Genomic DNA, 18,974 nt, shown 5'->3' with positions numbered 1-18,974 from the left:
GGGTGAAAATTGGAGGAGTTTCCTGAAGAGTGCAGACCCGTCAATGATGTCAGACGAGGAGAGTGGGGAGGATGATGAACTCCTTCCATGTCCTTCCTCCAAGGTGGCGCTGCACCAGGCTGACAAGGATCGTGCGTCAGGGGGCCTTGGAGGACAATCGTAGGAGAGGAGTGGAGCCCAAGGCCACCCGAGACAGGATGATAGTGGGGGGGTAGATATACCCCACCGCCATTCCCCAAATGGGAAAAAAGAGCACAACCTTATCTGAAGGTTACCAAGGAGAGAGGCAGAGATATTTCACAGGGGGAGGCAGGTGGGAGGATTAATGACGCAAAGTGGATGAATTAATAATCTTTGTTTTGCAAGTGTTTAATAAAGTTTTTATTTTTATTTAATGGAGCTTGTAGAAATGTATCTTCTGCATACATTTGTACAGAAGTATTAGATCATGAGTTACCAAAAGCTTTTGTAGCTTAAGTAGTATTTAATTCTCCAGACAACCCAGCTACAAAGAGAGTAATTGTAAAATCAATGTTTGCAGGTCAGTCTTCTCTGTGTGAGCTAATGAAATGTGCTTGCTGGTCTAGGAGAGGCGTTGAATTCCATAATTTAAACATGGAAATCTAATTCAGGCAGCAGGTAGAGCATCCCAAAACAAACCGTATCCTAAAGGCCAGCGATAGGCGTATAGACAATGTTCCCTCTAAGCTGCTCGTGGGGCACGCAGTAGCCCGAGACTACCGTGCAGCTCCCTGTCCTGCCCAGAGCTCAGTAGAAATATCATAGAGAAAAGCATGAAATTGAACTTCACTCAACTTTCTATAGTTTTACCTGTTAACACTACAAACTTTTCCCTTTAAGGTCCCACAGTTGACAGCGCATGTCAGAGCAAAAACCAAGCCATTAGGTCGAAGGAATTGTCCGTAGAGCTCCGAGACAGGATTGTGTCGAGGCACAGATCTGGGGAAGGGTACCAAAACATTTCTGCAGCATATCCCAGTTATAGATCATTTATAGTCAGCAATAGGGGAGGGATTGCTTCCTACAAGAGCACAAAACGTGTACATTTCTAGACATCTTTGAAAGCGAGTCAGGTAAAGAGCTTTTTTTTGTATTTTGAGACAGGCTTGAATAAGCTAAGTAGCCAATAGGCAGAGGGTAGCTTAATTTGTCTGATTCTCTGTAATAATGGTATGGGAATAATAATCCATTTTATTTTGTAAAGTGTTTTCTTGCATCAAACAACACAACCTTGACATATGAAATGGTTCAAAGTGGGTACACTTTGCCTTCCCGGCGCCAGGGCTACTAAATCAAGTGAACCTATCACCAACAGCGCGAAACGAATAAAAGAAATAGGAACGCAAGGCTTTATCGTTGGGTTTTTTACAGAAATGTTTGGTGATCGACTAGGAATGCCTTGGAGATCGACCAGTCAATCATGATCGACCGGTTGGTCTGTCTTAAACAGTTGACCATGTTATTAATTCAACCTCGTGACAAACTGACACGTTTTAATTGAGTCAAAAAACGATTTTGATATTGAAGGAGTGCCTTTGATTTTGAGGGCCTGCACATGCGCAAATTCTGTGCGAGACGACCATTCGACCCCGACGACATGTTTCTGGCTTAGCTAGCCAACTTCACCATGACATCACCTACAAGCGTTATCCTGTATTTCTATTGGAGAAGCCGTTTCTATTAAGCTCGCAATAATTATTATTTAGATGGAAAATCAAATGTAGCTTCTTTGTTACAAATTACGTCTATATTCCTATCTTAATTCGATCGATGACGTTACGGAAAGGTTTATTGGATGAATGTGGCAACTCCTTTCTTGCTGCCAAATCTTTTTTTTTTGGGGGGGGGGCTAGTTTTCAGGCCTTGTGGGTGGATTTTGAGTGGTCATTGTGCAAGACATTTTAGCTAGACCAGGCAACCCTGGTTGAGAGAGCGCTGTAGCAGGCAGCTGACTTCACTAGAGCCAACACAGAAAGGGAGTGAAATTCAGAAATAGGCCTAATCATTCAACAGTTTCAGAGAGAGGATAGAATAATGTGCTTTCTCTCTGGCTAGGCTATATCTAGGACGTCCCGTCATCGATTAAACAAGTATTTCTGGGACAGTGATAAACTATTATTTCTTCACATTATAAGCGCAGCAATGCACACATGGCATGGCAATGTTACAAAATGCAATTAGCAGGAACACACTTCTAAAAAAACAGCACTGCACATGCGGTTTCATGTGACAGAGATGAAAATATCTGTTAGAAATCTACAGATGCAAGCAACATGGGTTGCTAATAAACTCAGCAAAAAAAATAAACGTCCTCTCACTGTCAACTGCGTTTATTTTCAGCAAACTTAACATGTGTAAATATTTGTATGAACGTAACAAGATTCAACAACTGAGACATAAACTGAACAAGTTCCACAGACGTGACTAACAGATATCCGGGCTCTTCGCTGGCCATGGCAGAGCACTGACATTCCTGTCTTGCAGGAAATCACGCACAGAACAAGCAGTATGGCTGGGGGCATAGTCATGCTGGAGGGTCAGGATGAGCCTGCAGGAAGGGTACCACATGAGGGAGGAGGATGTCTTCCCTGTAACGCACAGCGTTGAGATTGCCTGCAATGACAACAAGCTCAGTCTGATGATGCTGGGACACACCGGCCCAGACCATGACGGACCCTCCACCTCCAAATCGATCCCGCTCCAGAGTACAGGCCTCGGTGTAACGCTCATTCGTTTGACGATAAACGCGAATCCGACCATCACCCCTGACTCGTCAGTGAAGAGCACTTTTTGCCAGTCCTGTCTGGTCCAGCGACGGTGGGTTTGTGCCCATAGGCGACGTTGTTGCCGGTGATGTCTGGTGAGGACCTGACTTACAACAGGCCTATAAGCCCTCAGTCCAGCCTCTCTCAGCCTATTGCGGACAGTTTGAGCACTGATAGAGGGATTGTGCGTTCCTGGTGTAACTCGGGCAGTTGTTGTTGCCATCCTGTACCTGTCCCGCAGGTGTGATGTTCGGATGTACCGATCCTGTGCAGGTGTTGTTACACGTGGTCTGCCACTGTAAGGACGATCAGCTGTCCGTCCTGTCTCCCTGTAGCACTGTCTTAGGCGTCTCACAGTACAGACATTGCAATTTATTGCCCTGGCCACATCTGCAGTCCTCATTCCTCCTTGCAGCATGCCTAAGGCACGTTCACACAGATGAGCAGGGACCCTGGGCATCTTTCTTTTGGTGTTTTTCAGAGTCAGTACAAAGGCCTCTTTAGTGTCCTAAGTTTTCATAACTGTGACCTTAATTGCCTACCGTCTGTAAGCTGTTAGTGTCTTAATGACCGTTCCACTGGTGCATGTTCATTAATTGTTTATGGTTCATTGAACAAGCATGGGAAACAGTGTTTAAACCCTTTACAATGAAGATCTGTGAAGTTATTTGGATTTTTGCCAATTATCTTTGAAAGACAGGGTCCTGAAAAAGGGACATTTTTTTGTTGTTGCTGAGTTCATGACTAGAATCAGGGGTGTCAAACTCAATCAGTGCACAGGCCATATTGATAAAACACAAATACTTAACAGGCCATATTGATAAAACACAAATAATTCACGGGCCATATTGATAAAACACTAATAATGAACGGGCCATATTGATAAAACACAAAGAATTAACGGGCCATATTGATAAAACACAAATAATTAACGGGCCATATTGATAAAACACAAATAATTAACGGGCCATATTGATAAAACACAAATAATTAACGGGCCATATTGATAAAACACAAATAATTAACGGGCCATATCGATAAAACACAAAGAATTCACGGGCCATATTGATAAAACACAAATAATTAACGGGCCATATTGATAAAACACAAATAATTAACGGGCCATATTGATAAAACACAAAGAATTCATGGGCCATATTGATAAAACACAAAGAATTCACGGGCCATATTGATAAAACACAAAGAATTCACAGGGCATATTGATAAAACACAAATAATTCACGGGCCATATTGATAAAACACAAATAATTCACGGGCCATATTGATAAAACACAAATAATTCACGGGCCATATTGATAAAACACAAATAATTCACGGGCCATATTGATAAAACACAAAGAATTCACAGGCCATATTGATAAAACACAAATAATTAACGGGCCATATTGATAAAACACAAAGAATTCACGGGCCATATTGATAAAACACAAATAATTAATGGGCCATATTGATAAAACACAAATAATTAACGGGCCATATTGATAAAACACAAAGAATTCACGGGCCATATTGATAAAACACAAAGAATTCACGGGCCATATTGATAAAACACAAAGAATTCACGGGCCATATTGATAAAACACAAAGAATTCACGGGCCATATTGATAAAACACAAAGAATTCACAGGGCATATTGATAAAACACAAATAATTCACGGGCCATATTGATAAAACACAAAGAATTAACGGGCCATATTGATAAAACACAAATAATTCACGGGCCATATTGATAAAACACAAAGAATTCACGGGCCATATTGATAAAACACAAAGAATTCACGGGCCATATTGATAAAACACAAAGAATTCACGGGCCATATTGATAAAACACAAAGAATTCACGGGCCATATTGATAAAACACAAATAATTCACGGGCCATATTGATAAAACACAAATAATTCACGGGCCATATTGATAAAACACAAATAATTAACGGGCCATATTGATAAAAAACAAATAATTAACGGGCCATATTGATAAAACACAAATAATTCACGGGCCATATTGATAAAACACAAATAATTCACGGGCCATATTGATAAAACACAAATAATTCACAGGCCATATTGATAAAACACAAAGAATTAACGGGCCATATTGATAAAACACAAAGAATTAACGGGCCATATTGATAAAACACAAATAATTAACGGGCCATATTGATAAAACACAAAGGATTCACGGGCCATATTGATAAAACACAAATAATTAACGGGCCATATTGATAAAACACAAAGAATTCACGGGCCATATTGATAAAACACAAAGAATTCACAGGCCATATTGATAAAACACGAATAATTCACGGGCCATATTGATAAAACACAAAGAATGAACGGGCCATATTGATAAAACACAAAGAATTAACGGGCCATAGTTTATTTAGGTAGTTTATTTAGGTAGTTATTGTAGGTTTCCGTAGGCAATTATTGTAGGTAAGTATTGTTTACGTATTGTTTAAGTATTGTTACGGCGGAGCCCGGCGAAGCACGAGGCTAGCTAGCTAGCGGGTAGCTACTGGTAACGTTTATTGGTTATTATCTGTTTAGTGCAATGGTGGAGAGTGGTTTCCAATGTTAATGTGCTAGCTAATGTGCTAGCTAGCTAGCCAACGTTTAATTTTTTTGCTGCGTTATGAAAGGAACTTGACACGAACATGAATGATCTGTTTTGTGTGTTAACACACTCTTGGTATGCTAGCTAGCTAGCGGGTAGCTACTGGTAACGTTTATTGGTAATTATCTGTTTAGTGCAACGGTGGAGAGTTGTTTCCAATGTTAATGTGCTAGCTAACCAACGGCTTTAATTTTTTTGCTGCGTTACGAAAGAAACTAGACACGGACATGAATTATCTGTTTAGTGTGTTAACACACTCTTGGTGGTTTGTTGTAACCAAGTATTGGTGCTAAACTGTGTGTTGTAACCAAGTATTGGTGCTAAACTGTGTGTTATTGGATGCTAGCATGCTAGTTAGCTATGGCGTCATAGCTAGGCATCGTGGGCTGTTGTGGTTAGTTACTGTGGGTTGGCATTGTTGTTCGGCGGTGCCGGGGGTAGCACGAAGCTAGCTAGCTAGCCGTTCTTCAAACAAGGTCAACACAGTGGCCATTGCTAGCTAGCCAACAGACACGGACACGAATGATCTGCTTAGTGTGTTAACACACTATTGGTGGTTTGTTGTGACCAAGTGTTGGCGCTAAACTGTGTGTTTTTGGATGCAAGTGTTGGTGCTAAACTGTGTGTTTTTGGATGCTAGCATGCTAGTTAGCTATGGTGTCATAGTTAGCTAGCTGAATAAAGTGGGTTGAGTCTATTCCTTTAAACATTGAACCGCTGTGGTTCACAACAATTCTGATTTCTAAAGGTGGAAGTTGGTAGAGTTTTTGTTCGGGTGGTTCAGTGAAACAATTATAGTTGTTAGAAGTAGAAGTTTTTGGTGAGGGAGGCCCTGCTCTCTACTGTCCCAGACGTTTAGTTCATTTCATTCCGATCTCCTCTGCATTATTGTAGCCATTTGCTACAGCCTGTCAACTATGCCTCTGCCTATCCCTGTTCTCTCCTCTCTGCACAGGCTACACAAACGCCCCACACCGCGTGGCTGCTGCCTCTCTAACCTGGTGGTCCCTGCACGCACCCCACACCTGGAGTTCCAGGTCTCAGGCAGCCTCTGGAACTGCCGTTCTGCTGCCAACAAAGCTGACTTCATCCCAGCCTTTGCTAATCTCCAGTCCCTCGACTTCCTGGCGCTGACGGAAACATGGATTACCACTGAAAACACTGCTACTCCTACTGCTCTCTCCTCGTCTGACCATGTGTTCTCGCATACCCCGAGAGCATCTGGTCAGAGGGGGTGGTGGCACAGGAATCCTCATCTCTCCCAAGTGGACATTCTCAATTTTTTCCCCTAACCCATCTGTCTATCTCCTCATTTGAATTCCATGCTGTCACAGTCACTAGCCCATTTAAGCTTAATATCCTTGTCATCTATCGCCCTCCAGGTTCCCTTGGAGAGTTCATCAATGAGCTTGACGCCTTGATAAGTTCCTTTCCTGAGGATGGCTCACCCCTCACAGTTTTGGGGATTTCAACCTCCCTATGTCCACATTTGACTCATTTCTCTCTGCCTCCTTCTTTCCACTTCTCTCCTCTTTTGACCTCACCCTCTCACCGTCCCCCCCTACTCACAAGGCAATACGCTTGACCTCATCTTTACTAGATGCTGCTCTTCTACTAATCTCACTGCAACTCCCCTCCATGTCTCCGACCACTACTTTGTTTCCTTTTCTCTCTCGCTCTCCTCCCACACTACTCACTCTGCCCCTACACAGATGGTAATGCGCCGCCGCAACCTTCGCTCTCTCTCTCCCACTACTCTCTCCTCTTCCATCCTATCATCTCTTCCCTCTGCTCAATCCTTCTCCCTCCAATCTCCTGATTCTGCCTCCTCAACCCTCCTCTCCTCCCCTTTCTGCATCCTTTGACTCTCTGTGTCCCCTATCCTCCCGGCCGGCTCGGTCCTCCCCTCCAGCTCCGTGGCTTGATGACTCATTGCGAGCTCACAGAACAGAGCTCCGGGCAGCGGGAGCGGAAATGGAAGAAAACTAAACTCCCTGCCGACCTGGCATCTTTTCACTCCCTCCTCTCTACATTTTCTTCATCTGTTTCTGCTGCTAAGGCCACTTTCTACCACTCTAAATTCCAAGCATCTGCCTCTAACCCTAGGAAGCTCTTTGCCACATTTTCCTCCCTCCTGAATCCTCCCCCCCGCCCCCCCTCCTCTCTCTCTGTGGATGACTTCGTCAACCACTTTGAAAAGAAGGTTGACGACATTCGATCCTCGTTTGTTAAGTCTAATGACACTGCTGGTCCTACTCACACTGCCCTACCCTATGCTTTGACTTCTTTCTCCCCTCTCTCTCCAGATAAAATCCTGCGACTTGTGACTGCAGGCCGCCCAACAACCTGCCCGCTTGACCCCATCCCCTCCTCTCTTCTCCAGACCATCTCCGGTGACCTTCTCCCCTACCTCACCTCGCTGATCAACTCATCCTTGACCGCTGGCCATGTCCCTTCCGTCTTCAAGAGAGCGAGAGTTGCTCCCCTTCTCAAGAAACCAACACTCGATCCCACTGATGTCAACAACTACAGACCAGTATCCCTTCTTTCTTTTCTTTCCAAAACTATTGAGCGTGCCGTCTTTAGCCAACTCTCTTGCTATCTCTCTCAGAATGACCTTCTTGATCCAAACCAGTCAGGTTTCAGGACTGGTCATTCAACTGAGACTGCTCTTCTCTGTGTCACGGAGGCTCTCCGCACTGCTAAAGCTAACTCTCTCTCCTCTGCTCTTGTCCTTCTAGACCTGTCTGCTGCCTTTGATACTGTGAACCATCAGATCCTCCTCTCCACCCTCTCCGAGCTGGGCATCTCGGCGCGGCTCACTCCTGGATTGCGTCCTACCTGACCGGTCGCTCCTACCAAGTGGCGTGGCGAGAAGCTGTCTCCGCACCACGTGCTCTCACCACTGGTGTCCCCCAGGGCTCAGTTCTAGGCCCTCTCCTTTTCTCCCTATACACCAAGTCACTTGGCTCTGTCATATCCTCACATGGCCTCTCCTATCATTGCTACGCTGACGATACACAACTAATCTTCTCCTTTCCCCCTTCTGATAACCAGGTGGCGAATCGCATCTCTGCATGTCTGGCAGACATATCAGTATGGATGACGGATCACCACCTCAAGCTGAACCCTGGCAAGACGGAGCTGCTCTTCCTCCCGGGGGAAGGACTGCCCGTTCCATGATCTCGCCATCACGGTTGACAACTCCGCTGTGTCCTCCTCCCAGAGTGCGAAGAGCCCAGGCGTGACCCTGGACAACACCCTGTCGTTCTCCGCCAACATCAAGGCGGTGACCCGCTCCTGCAGGTTCATGCTCTACAACATTCGGAGAGTACGACCCTGCCTTACACAGGAAGCGGCACAGGTCCTAATCCAGGCACTTGTCATCTCCCGTCTGGACTACTGCAACTCGCTGTTGGCTGGCCTCCCTGCCTGTGCCATTAAACCCCTACAACTCATCCAGAATGCCGCAGCCCGTCTGGTGTTCAACCTTCCCAAGTTCTCTCCACGTCACCCCCCTCCTCCGCACACTCCACTGGCTTCCAGTTGAAGCTCGCATCCGCTACAAGACCATGGTGCTTGCCTATGGAGCAGTGAGGGGAACGGCACCCTCTGTACCTTCGGGCTCTGATCAGTCCCTACACCCAAACGAGGGCATTGCGTTCATCCACCTCTGGCCTACTGGCTCCCTTCCTCTGCGGAAGCATAGTTCCCGCTCAGCCCAGTCAAAACTGTTCGCTGCTCTGGCACCCCAATGGTGGAACAAGCTCCCTCACGACGCCAGGACAGCGGAGTCACTCACCACCTTCCGGAGACATTTGAAACCCCACCTCTTTAAGGAATACCTGGGATAGGATAAAGTAATCCTTCTACCCCCCAAAAAAAAATTGTAAAGTGGTTATCCCACTGGCTATAGGGTGAACGCACCAATTGGTGAGTCGCTCTGGATAAGAGCGTCTGCTAAATGACGTAAATGTGCCCTTGAGCAAGGCACTTAACCCTAATTGCTCCTGTAAGTCGCTCTGGATAAGAGCGTCTGCTAAATGACTAAAATGTAAATGTAAATGTAAATATTGATAAAACACAAATAATTAACGGCCCATATTGATAAAACACAAATAATTAACGGGCCAGACATAGACTATTATGCTTGCTTTTACAAAAACAACATGCATACAACTGGCCCAAAATGGCTGTTGTTTTATTAGAAAAAAATTGCCCTTTTATAATGTCCAGTTATGTACATAGGATGCTGTATATTGCATTTTAACATTAAAACAAAAGATTGCAAGATGGGTGACCGGTACTGACTGAACCTTTTCTCCACTCTTGTGACCGTTTGATCAGAATTTGTATTTGACCTTTATTGCAACGGGGAGACCTATTGAGACCAGAGTTTCTTTTACAAGGGAGCCCTGTATTTTAACAATTTACACATTTGATAAAATACAAGGAACTGTGCCTCAAGTATGTCAACAGAACCAATACTTTAGACGTGCCTCAAGTATGTCAACGACGTTAATGTTAATGATTCTACATTATAATATTCAAACTTGACATGCCCCTATATTTATGTAATTAAAAGTCTCCTTATAGTTTGGCAACATTTTCTGGCGCCTCTCGTCAGCAACGGTGTGGACATGAGAGGCTGTAGCCAATATGCATTAAACTTGGACTACACTTTTACATGTAGGCTAATTGTTTATGTACATTTATGCAAAATATATGTAAATATTGAACTGACATGTTCAATTTTTCGCCAATTTCCAGCAACTTTGCACAGCCATTGAAGAGGAGTGGGACAACATTCCACAGGTCACAATCAACAGCCTGATCAACTCTATGCGAAGGAGATGTGTCGCGCTGCTTGAGGTAAATGGTGGTCACACCAGATACTGACTGGTTTTCTGATCCACGCCCCCTACTTTTTTTTAAAAGGTATCTGTGACCAACAGATGCATATCTGTATTCCCAGTCATGTGAAATCCATAGATTAGGGCCTAATGCATTTATTTAAATGTACTGATTTCCTTATATGAACTGTAACTCAGTAAAATCTTTGAATTTCTCTCTTCTATGTTTAGTAGGTAATGTATTCTCTCTTCTATGTTTAGTAGGTAATGTATTCTCTCTTCTATGTTTAGTAGGTAATGTATTCTCTCCTCTATGTTTAGTAGGTAATGTATTCTCTCTTCTATGTTTAGTAGGTAATGTATTCTCTCTTCTATGTTTAGTAGGTAATGTATTCTCTCTTCTATGTTTAGTAGGTAATGTATTCTCTCCTCTATGTTTAGTAGGTAATGTATTCTCTCTTCTATGTTTAGTAGGTAATGTATTCTCTCTTCTATGTTTAGTAGGTAATGTATTCTCTCTTCTATGTTTAGTAGGTAATGTATTCTCTCTTCTATGTTTAGTAGGTAATGTATTCTCTCTTCTATGTTTAGTAGGTAATGTATTCTCTCCTCTATGTTTAGTAGGTAATGTATTCTCTCTTCTATGTTTAGTAGGTAATGTATTCTCTCTTCTATGTTTAGTAGGTAATTTATTCTCTCTTCTATGTTTAGTAGGTAATGTATTCTCTCCTCTATGTTTATTAGGTAATGTATTCTCTCTTCTATGTTTAGTAGGTAATGTATTCTCTCTTCTATGTTTAGTAGGTAATGTATTCTCTCTTCTATGTTTAGTAGGTAATGTATTCTCTCTTCTATGTTTAGTAGGTAATGTATTCTCTCTTCTATGTTTAGTAGGTAATGTATTCTCTCCTCTATGTTTAGTAGGTAATGTATTCTCTCTTCTATGTTTAGTAGGTAATGTATTCTCTCTTCTATGTTTAGTAGGTAATGTATTCTCTCTTCTATGTTTAGTAGGTAATGTATTCTCTCTTCTATGTTTAGTAGGTAATGTATTCTCTCTTCTATGTTTAGTAGGTAATGTATTCTCTCCTCTATGTTTAGTAGGTAATGTATTCTCTCTTCTATGTTTAGTAGGTAATGTATTCTCTCCTCTATGTTTAGTAGGTAATGTATTCTCTCTTCTATGTTTAGTAGGTAATGTATTCTCTCCTCTATGTTTAGTAGGTAATGTATTCTCTCTTCTATGTTTAGTAGGTAATGTATTCTCTCTTCTATGTTTAGTAGGTAATGTATTCTCTCTTCTATGTTTAGTAGGTAATGTATTCTCTCTTTCTCTCTATGTGGAGTAGCTACAGTGCCTTGCAAAAGTATTCAGCCCCCTTGGCATTTTTCCTATTTTATTGCATTACAACTTGTAATTTAAATGAATTTTTATTTGGATTTCATGTAATGGACATACACAAAATATTCCAAATTGGTGAAGTGAAATGAAAAAAATTACCTGTTTCAAAAGAGTCTAAAAAATAAATAACGGAAAAGTGGTGCGTGCATATGTATTCACCCCCTTTGCCATGAAGCCCCTAAATAATATCTGGTGCAACCAATTACTTTCAGAAGTCTAATAATTAGTTAAATGTCACATGATCTGTCACATGATCTCAGTATATATACACCTGTTCTGAAAGGCCCCAGAGTCTGCAACACCACTAAGCAAGGGGCACCACCAAGCAAGCGGCACCATGAAGACCAAGGAGCTCTCCAAACATGTCAGGGACAAAGTTGTGGAGAAGTATAGGTCAGGGTTGGGTAATAAAAAAATATCCGACACTTTGAACATCCCACGGAGCACCATTAAATCCATTATTAAAAAATGGAAAGAATATGGCACCACAACAAACCTGCCAAGAGAGGGCCGCCCACCAAAACCCACGGACCAGGCAAGGAGGGCATTAATCAGAGAGGCAACAAAGAGACCAAAGATAACCCTGAAGGAGCTGCAAAGCTCCACAGCGGAGATTGGATTATCTGTCCGTAGGACCACTTTACAGAAGAGTGGGCAGAAAAAAGCATTGCTTAAAGAAAAAAATACGCAAACACGTTTGGTGTTCGCCAAAAGGCATGTAGGAGACTCCCCAAACATATGGAAGAAGGTACTCTGGTCAGATGAGACTAAAATTGAGCTTTTTGGCCATCAAAGAAAACGCTATGTATGGCACAAACCCAACACCTCTCATCACCCTGAGAACACCATCCCCATGGTGAATAGTTAGCACGTTCAAGTTTTCTGTTTTTGTTGTCTTAATTCTTGTTTGTTTCACAATAAAACATATTTTGCATCTTCAAAGTGGTAGGCATGTTGTGTAAATCAAATTATACAACCCCCCCCCAAAATCCATTTTTATTCCAGGAGTAGGTAATGTATTCTCTCTTCTATGTAGAGTAGGTAATGTATTCTCTCCTCTATGTGGAGTAGGTAATGTATTCTCTCTTCTATGTTTAGTAGGTAATGTATTCTCTCCTCTATGTTTAGCAGGTAATGTATTCTCTCTTCTATGTTTAGTAGGTAATGTATTCTCTCCTCTATGTTTAGTAGGTAATGTATTCTCTCTTCTATGTTTAGTAGGTAATGTATTCTCTCTTCTATGTTTAGTAGGTAATGTATTCTCTCCTCTATGTTTAGTAGGTAATGTATTCGCTCTTCTATGTTTAGTAGGTAATGTATTCTCTCCTCTATGTTTAGTAGGTAATGTATTCTCTCTTCTATGTTTAGTAGGTAATGTATTCTCTCTTCTATGTTTAGTAGGTAATGTATTCTCTCTTCTATGTTTAGTAGGTAATGTATTCTCTCTTCTATGTTTAGTAGGTAATGTATTCTCTCCTCTATGTTTAGTAGGTAATGTATTCTCTCCTCTATGTTTAGTAGGTAATGTATTCTCTCTTCTATGTTTAGTAGGTAATGTATTCTCTCATCTATGTTTAGTAGGTAATGTATTCTCTCTTCTATGTTTAATAGGTAATGTATTCTCTCTTCTATGTTTAGTAGGTAATGTATTCTCTCTTCTATGTTTAGTAGGTAATGTATTCTCTCTTTCTCTCTATGTGGAGTAGCTACAGTGCCTTGCAAAAGTATTCAGCCCCCTTGGCATTTTTCCTATTTTATTGCATTACAACCTGTAATTTAAATGAATTTTTATTTGGATTTCATGTAATGGACATACACAAAATATTCCAAATTGGTGAAGTGAAATGAAAAAAATTACCTGTTTCAAAAGAGTCTAAAAAATAAATAACGGAAAAGTGGTGTGTGCATATGTATTCACCCCCTTTGCCATGAAGCCCCTAAAGAAGATCTGGTGCAACCAATTACTTTCAGAAGTCTAATAATTAGTTAAATGTCACATGATCTGTCACATGATCTCAGTATATATACACCTGTTCTGAAAGGCCCCAGAGTCTGCAACACCACTAAGCAAGGGGCACCACCAAGCAAGCGGCACCATGAAGACCAAGGAGCTCTCCAAACATGTCAGGGACAAAGTTGTGGAGAAGTACAGGTCAGGGTTGGGTAATAAAAAAATATCCGACACTTTGAACATCCCACGGAGCACCATTAAATCCATTATTAAAAAATGGAAAGAATATGGCACCACAACAAACCTGCCAAGAGAGGGCCGCCCACCAAAACCCACGGACCAGGCAAGGAGGGCATTAATCAGAGAGGCAACAAAGAGACCAAAGATAACCCTGAAGGAGTTGCAAAGCTCCACAGCGGAGATTGGATTATCTGTCCGTAGGACCACTTTACAGAAGAGTGGGCAGAAAAAAGCATTGCTTAAAGAAAAAATACGCAAACACGTTTGGTGTTCGCCAAAAGGCATGTAGGAGACTCCCAAACATATGGAAGAAGGTACTCTGGTCAGATGAGACTAAAATTGAGCTTTTTGGCCATCAAGGAAAACGCTATGTATGGCACAAACCCAACACCTCTCATCACCCTGAGAACACCATCCCCATGGTGAATAGTTAGCACGTTCAAGTTTTCTGTTTTTTTGTCTTAATTCTTGTTTGTTTCACAATAAAACATATTTTGCATCTTCAAAGTGGTAGGCATGTTGTGTAAATCAAATTATACAACCCCCCCCCAAAATCCATTTTTATTCCAGGAGTAGGTAATGTATTCTCTCTTCTATGTGGGGTAGGTGTCACGATCGTCGTACGGAATAGACCAAGGCGCAGCGTGATGAACGAACATGTTTATTTATCATTAGCGATAAACACGGACAGTAAACAAAAACAACAAACGACTCGTAACGTCCTAGGTAACATAGACCAACACGGAACAAGAACCCACAAACACAAAGGGAAAAACAGACAGTTTAAATATGGCTCCCAATCAGAGACAACCAGCAACAGCTGACACTCGTTGCCTCTGATTGGGAGTCACCAGGCCAACATAGAAATAAACAAACTAGAACTCCCAACATAGAAATACACCACATAGAAAGAACACCCTGGCTCAACATATAGAGTCCCAGAGCCAGGGTGTTACAGTACCCCCTAAAGGCGCGGACTGCGACCGCGCCTCAACTAGAGCAAAACAGGGGAGGGCTGGGTGGGCATTCCTCCTCGGCGGCGGTTCTGGCTCCGGCCTTGCCCACCACCCTCCAATAAACCCCCCATAGCGCCCCTGGTCCGGTCTGGCCCCGCTGGCTGGAGCTGAACTGGGCGTAGCAGGAGCGGTTAGCTTCAGCTCCGTAGTGGAGCAGTTGACCGGTACCTTACCAGGCACCGGTGACCCAGGCACGGGTTGTGCTGGACTGACGACGCGCACCCCTGGCTTGGTGCGTGAAGCCTTAACGGGCCGGACCGGGCTGGACGACTCGCACCCCTGGCTCGGTGCGTGGGTAGAGAACGGGCGAACCGGGCTGACGATGCGCACCCCTGGCTTGGTGCGTGGGTAGAAGCGGGCGGACCGGGCTGACGTTGCGCACCCCTGGCTTAGTGCGTGGAGCCGAACGGGCCGGACCGGGCTGGCGACTCGCACCCCCTGGCTTGGTGCGTGGGTAGGAACGGGCCGGACCGGGCTGACGATCGCACCCCTGGCGGTGCGTGGTGTAGGAACAGGCCGGATCGGGGCTGGCGACGCACACCGTAGGCTTGGTGCGAGGAGCAGGGACAGGCCGGACCGGGCTGGCGACGCACACCGTAGGCTTGGTGCGTGGAGTAGGAACAGGACGGACCGGGCTGGCGACGCACACCGTAGGCTTGGGTGCGAGGAGCAGGGACAGGCCGGACCGGGCTGGCGACGCACACCGTAGGCTTGGTGCGTGGAGCAGGGACAGGCCGGACCGGGCTGGCGACGCACACCGTAGGCTTGGTGCGAGGAGCAGGGACAGGCCGGACCGGGCTGGCGGCGCTAACCGTAGGCTTGGTGCGAGGAGCAGGGACAGGCCGGACCGGGCTGGCGACGCACACCGTAGGCTTGGTGCGTGGAGCAGGGACAGGCCGGACCGGGCTGGCGACGCACACCGTAGGCTTGGTGCGAGGAGCATGGACAGGCCGGACCGGGCTGGCGACGCACACCGAGGCTTGGTGCGTGGAGCAGGGACAGGCCAGACCGGGCTGGCGACGCACACCGTGAGGCTTGGTGCGTGGAGCAGGGACAGGCCGGACCGGGCTGGCGACGCACACCGTAGGCTTGGTGCGAGGAGCAGGGACAGACCGGACCGGGCCGGCGACGCACACCGTAGGCTTGGTGCGTGGAGCAGGGACAGGCCGGACCGGGCTGGCGACGCACACCGTAGGCTTGGTGCGTGGAGCAGGGACAGGCCGGGCCGGGCTGTGGAGACGGATAGTAGACCTGGAGTGAAGAGCTGCCACAACCCGGTCCTGGCTGAATGCCTACCTTCACACACTCTGTGTGAGGCATCAGCACAGGACGTACAGGGCTGTGTACCCGTACTGGCATAACAGCACGTGACACTGGCGCAGGATATCCGGGACCGAGGAGAGGCACTGGAGGCCACGAGCGCTGAGCCGGCACACTCCGTCCTGGCTGCATGCCCACCTTCGCACAACACGTGCGGGGTGCTTGCACAGGACGTGCCGGACTATGCCGGACCACTCGTGGCACAGACGCAGCTCCGCATACCCCGGAACCTGACCAGTCTCATGCTGCCATGCCTGAGTACGGGGAGTTGGCTCTGCTCTCCATCCAGGCTCCGCCAACCTGCCTTCTGGCCCCCCAAACCCGGTGGCCTCCTCTCCTAATCTCCCAATACAACCTGTGGCAGCCTCCTGCTGCCCAGTCGCCCATGCCGTGTGCCCCCCCCTAAAAAATTTCTGGGGTTGCCTCTCGCCTGTCCGACCACGGCCCGGTTGACGCCGCTTCTCCTCTCCTGCCTGGGTCTCCCCCTTTATCGCCTTCCGGTACCGGACGGCCTCCTCCTCAGTAATCTGCCCCCAACCAAGGAGGACATCCACAAGAGTCACCTCCTGCCTGTGTTCCTGGACACGCTGCTTGGTCCTGTTATGGTGGGTTCTTCTGTCACGATCGTCGAAATCGGAATAGACCAAGGCGCAGCGTGATGAACGAACATGTTTATTTATCATTAGCGATAAACACGGACAGTAAACAAAAACAACAAACGACTCAGTAACGTCCTAGGTAACATAGACCAACACGGAACAAGAACCCACAAACACAAAGGGAAAAACAGACAGTTTAAATATGGCTCCCAATCAGAGACAACCAGCCAACAGCTGACACTCGTTGCCTCTGATTGGGAGTCACTCAGGCCAACATAGAAATAAACAAACTAGAACTCCCAACATAGAAATACACCACATAGAAAGAACACACCCTGGCTCAACATATAGAGTCCCAGAGCCAGGGTGTTACAGTAGGTAATGTATTCTCTCCTCTATGTGGGGTAGGTAATGTATTCTCTCCTCTATGTGGAGTAGGTAATGTATTCTCTCTTTCTCTCTATGTGGAGTAGGTAATGTATTCTCTCCTCTATGTGGGGTAGGTCATGTATTCTCTCCTCTATGTGGGGTAGGTAATGTATTCTCTCCTCTATGTGAAGTAGGTCATGTATTCTCTTCTCTATGTGGAGTAGGTCATGTATTCTCTCTTTCTCTCTATGTGGATTAGGTAATGTATTCTCTCCTCTATGTGGGGTAGGTAATGTATTCTCTCCTCTATGTGGGGTAGGTAATGTATTCTCTCCTCTATGTGGGGTAGGTAATGTATATTCTCTCCTCTATGTGGAGTAGGTCATGTATTCTCTCCTCTATGTGGGGTAGGTAATGTATTCTCTCCTCTATGTGGAGTAGGTAATGTATTATCTCCTCTATGTGGAGTAGGTAATGTATTTTCTCCTCTATGTGGGGTAGGTAATGTATTCTCTCCTCTATGTGGAGTAGGTCATGTATGCTCTCCTCTATGTGGGGTAAGGTAATGTATTCTCTCCTCTATGTGGGGTAGGTAATGTATTCTCTCCTCTATGTGGGGTAGGTAATGTATTCTCTCCTCTATGTGGAGTAGGTAATGAATTCTCTCCTCTATGTGGGGTAGGTAATGTATTCTATCCTCTATGTGGAGTAGGTAATGTATTCTCTTCTCTATGTGGAGTAGGTAATGTATTCTGTATACGCCAGGGTTGTGGGTTTGATTCCCACGGGGGGCCAGTATGAAAAATACCAAAAATAATGTATGCACTCACTAACTGTAAGTCGCTCTGGATAAGAGCGTCTGCAAAATGACTAAAAAAATGTAAAAATGTAAAAATGTAATTCTCTCCTCTATGTGAGTAGGTCATGTATTCTATCCTCTATGTAGAGTAGGTAATGTATTCTCTCCTTTATGTTGGATAGGTCATGTATTCTCTCCTCTATGTGGAGTAGGTAATGTATTCTCTCCTCTATGTTGGGGTAGGTCATGTATTATATCCTCTATGGAGAGTAGGTAATGTATTCTCTCCTCTATGTGGAGTAGGTAATGTATTCTCTCCTCTATGTGGTGTAGGTAATGTATTCTCTCCTCTATGTGGAGTAGGTAATGTATTCTCTCCTCTATGTGGAGTAGGTAATGTATTCTCTCCTCAATGTGGGGTAGGTAATGTATTCTCTCCTCTATGTGGGGTAGTTAATGTATTCTCTCCTCTATGTGGGGTAGGTAATGTATTCTCTCCTCTATGTGGGGTAGGTCATGTATTCTCTCTATGTGGAGTAGGTAATGTATTCTCTCCTCTATGTGGAGTAGGTGATGTATTCTCTCCTCTATGTGGGGTAGGTAATGTATTCTCTCCTCTATGTAGGGTAGGTCATGTATTCTCTCTATGTGGAGTAGGTAATGTATTCTCTCCTCTATGTGGAGTAGGTGATGTATTCTCTCCTCTATGTGGGGTAGGTAATGTATTCTCTCCTCTATGTGGGGTAGGTCATGTATTCTCTCTATGTGGAGTAGGTAATGTATTCTCTCCTCTATGTGGAGTAGGTAATGTATAATCTCCTCTATGTGGGGTAGGTCATGTATTCTCTCTATGTGGAGTAGTTAAAGTATTCTCTCCTCTATGTGGAGTAGGTGATGTATTCTCTCCTCTATGTGGGTAGGTAATGTATTCTCTCCTCTATGTGGGGTAGGTCATGTATTCTCTCCTCTATGTGGAGTAGGTAATGTATTCTTTCCTCTAT

Source organism: Coregonus clupeaformis, chromosome 13 (assembly GCF_020615455.1).
Source record: "Coregonus clupeaformis isolate EN_2021a chromosome 13, ASM2061545v1, whole genome shotgun sequence".
In the NCBI taxonomy this organism is placed as follows: Eukaryota; Metazoa; Chordata; class Actinopteri; order Salmoniformes; family Salmonidae; genus Coregonus; species Coregonus clupeaformis.
Note: the sequence above shows the minus strand (reverse complement) of the source record.